The sequence below is a fragment of the Prunus dulcis genome, chromosome 1 (assembly GCF_902201215.1).
Source record: "Prunus dulcis chromosome 1, ALMONDv2, whole genome shotgun sequence".
NCBI classification, from domain to species: domain Eukaryota; kingdom Viridiplantae; phylum Streptophyta; class Magnoliopsida; order Rosales; family Rosaceae; genus Prunus; species Prunus dulcis.
Genome location: NC_047650.1, coordinates 14351430 through 14355338, shown reverse-complemented (window position 1 = coordinate 14355338; position 3909 = coordinate 14351430).

The following is a 3909-nucleotide window of genomic DNA, read 5'->3' as shown; positions in this document are numbered from 1 at the left end:
GTAGCCCCAGATATCAGTTCCACAAAACACACTACCCTCCTTGTTGAGACCTTCCATGAGCACCAGAGGCTCAAAGCCTTACTTCGGTAGCTCATCATGGTTCTTGCCCTCTGCAATTGCTTGGAGAAAAACTCCCTAAAAGAAAAACCTCTAAAAAACCTAACTATTAGTTTACTACGATGATGGCATATATATAATGCAATTTTGACTATTAGTTTTCATATATATATATATATATATATATATATAATAACCCATATTATTTGCATGGCAGTGTGCACGTTCAGGTCAATCTTAGTATATTTTGGTAGATATTGAAGTTGAGTGATAGATTTAGACAAACCTATATCTTATTATATTGAAAACTTAGGAGTTAATTAAGGTTTAAAAGATATATTTGGTAAGAAGTAGGAGATGTTGGATCAAGAGTATTGTAGCTAGAGATGGTGCCACCATTCTTGCTAGGTGGCCGGACATGCAAAAAGATTGAAGATAGCCTCAAGTTGTTGTTATCCTGTATTGTTGCAGCCAAGAATATTAACCAATGAGGGATTTCTTCTTGCCTACTTCTACTACTATAAGTAGGAGTCGACGTTTACAAATCGCTTACTACATCTAGAGAAAGGCATGCAAAGTTTGCATGAGAAATGAGAGAGAAAGTGAGAGAGAAAGGAGAGAGTGGTGATGAAATTCTTGAAGCTTGGTTTGGGTGATAGTACATGGAGATATATAGGTAGATGGGTTGTTTTGTTAATTTTGTTTATATTATCAAAATTTTGACTTCTCTTAAATAAATAAAAAAATTCTTGTCTAAAAGCCAGTGATTAGAGGCAATGAGCTTGTACGTAGTTCAAGTGATTAATAACATTTATCATTGCACTCGTGAGGTCTTAGGTTCGATTTTATTCCTTTCCTCAAATATCATTTATATAAATAAAAAATAAAAAATAAAAGGCTTAAATACTAAAGTGCCCCCGAAACATTGGTCAACAGGGCAATGTGAGATTTGACAAATAGTTAGATCTTTTCAAAATGGCTCTTTAAGAGTTTTTGTATAAAATATCATGTTAGAATGGATTTATTTGTGAAAAGCTCTTTTTATAATTACTCATTCCATTGCCATTAGTGTATATGTTCGTTTCATTAAATAAAAAATTTATCTCAAACAGTGGTTTTTAAATTGGCATAAATTTCGGATTTGTTAGGTAACAAATTAAAATAAGAAAAAGTAATTTTTTTACACTCACCTTTATACTTTTATGTGTGTACTTCCTAATATTTGACGCACCTCATATTCTTAGAAGTTTGCTCCACAAACTTTGAACAATGAAGTCATGGACATAATTAACAGGGTGAAAACATAATTATTATAGACTGCTCCCTCCCATCCGCCACCAAAGTAACTTTTCTGACAGCACATCGATATCAAAGGATCAGAGATTCTCCAGACAATACAAGGATTCAAATTGTGTCTTGTTTACATTTCATATCTATTATGTTGACTGAATTATATCTATAAACAATAAGAACGTTGGAATTCCGAACAGGTGTGTTCGGTTGGAACTTTGGAATAAATTGAGTATGAACACGTGGAGACTACAACAATGCAGATGGGGATTGGTTGTCGAGTCAAAAGTTTCTCAGCACATAGGCCTGCATGCTAACCAACTAACAAAGCGTAGAAATCATGATGCTTTTTGTTCATTTCATTTGAATGTTCTTGGGCTATAAAAAATCCCTTGATGCTATTAACCACCCTGCTCAATATGGCTTCTATTTCAAATTCTATTTATAAGATTGTCCTTCCGGGAAATGTTAGACCAGCAACAACAACTTTGGCACTCAAAAAGCTCACCAAGCTCACAAAACAAAGACTAGCATCATAGATAGGCTGAACGGCCTACTACATATTCTAGCAGCCAGTCCATTTATTATTAACTTGCGCTACTTCTTTCATATCTCCGATGTTACTGACTAGAACATGTGGTAACTCGTTCAAGCCTTTCTATGGCGCTAGTATGATGTTTTGTGAGTTTGGTGCGGCAAGGGTTGTGAAGTTAGCATTGCTGCCCAATGATGGCCCTTCAAGTTTCTTCTTTGTTCATAATGTAGTGTCAGATTTTTGATTGAAGATTGGGTAGCATCTTGAACTTTTATTTTAATGCAACAAAGTATATTTGGAATGTAACACCCCGATCCCAAATTTTTCCAAATTTAACCCTTATTTAAATTATTTATTTATTAAGGGTATTTTGGTCATATTTTTAACCGGAGAGAATTCGGGACCGTGACTGGTATTTTTGGGTAGGTGGTACTGAGACGAATTCGTAGACACGCGGTAGGCTCGAATCGGAGTCGTAACGAAGAAGTTACGATCAAAATATCGACAGTGGCAAAACTGTAAATATTTCAAAGTTTGGGTTAAAAATATCTGACTTTTCTCTCTCTCTCTCTCTCTCTCTCTCTCTCTCTCTCTCTCTCTCTCTCTCTCTCTCTCTCTCTTTTTCCCCCGCGCGATCTCTCCCTCTCTTTCCCCGACGTCCGCTCTCTCTCTCCTCGGTTCTCTCCACTCCGGCCACGGCAGGACCCGAGACCGGTCCCGATCGACTCGCCTCGCCGCCCCGACCAAGACCTGCCCGTTTTCCCCGTCGGAAACCACGGATTCCGGCCGCGAGCTCGACTGGTTTGAACTGGGGTTTTCTCGCCGTCGCGCCGCCGCCTCCGCCGCCCAAACTCGGTGATTAAGGTATGGTTTCTCATCCTTTTTACGAGTTCTAGCTGTTGGTTGTATAGGTTTGGATCGATTTTGAGTGTAGAAAATCGATTGGGAAACCTAGGTTTTGGCCGGATTTCAAAATGAAATTCCGGCCAGTTGCCGCCCGAATTGGGCCTTCCCGTAGTTGAAGAAAGTGATCCTGACCTCGAGTAGAAGCTAGGGTAGGAAGGGTGAGCTCGGGTATGGAGTTTTTCCGTCGTCGGAAATTACTCTACACACCCACGCGCTGCCGGCACGTGCGGCGGCGCGTGGGCGAGGCTGGTGAGGCTGCAAATTAACCCGATGAGATCCTTAGGTTGTCACGAGCGCGTAGGATTTCGCGGATCTCAATTCGGACGTCGTTTGACTATCGAACGGATATCGCCTATTACGAGTTATCCGGGTTCGATAGGTTGGGACCGTTGGATGGTCCCGAAAATAATATATGTTAATCTAAGTATTTCTAGGATCGTGGGGGAATTCACGGATCGTGAATCGGAGCCCCGGATGTTCCGATTTATTAAATTAAATATATTATTTTATATTAACCGTTAGATCATGCGATCGCGAGCGATCCGACCGTCCGATCTGAACCAAACTTGCAGGACAAGTGTCCTAAATCTTACAGCACTCATAGGAACTTTCGGATCGGAGTTTGGAGGTCGTGGTCCCCGTGGGCCCGTTTGACCAGGGTTAGGGTAGTTTGACCCTTGGTTGACCGTGAGTCTCCCGAAGTAATCTCACCTTCCCAGGGGGATTATCGGGTGCTAGACTGTTGTTGGGATTTACGCAATATTAGAATAAAAATATAATTATATATGTTTGTACAAGGGTACAAAAGAGTCTAGAATGTCAGTTTGGAGTGCTATACGCACTACCTTAAGTACCTCCCCGGATTTTGGATTCACTACGAGTACCACCAAGTGAAAGTTAGGTCCCACGTGGCGTAGGTTATCCGGCGTGTGGACAGACCCCATACGTGGCGTTGGTTGTACCGGCGTATGGGGAGATATTGTAGTATTGTTTTGAGGTCGCACGTGGCGTAGGTTATCCGGCGTGTCGACAGGCCCCATACGTGGCGTTGGTTGTACCGGCGTATGGGGAGATTTGTGATATGATGTTGAGGTCTCGCGTGGCGTAGGTTATCCGGCGTT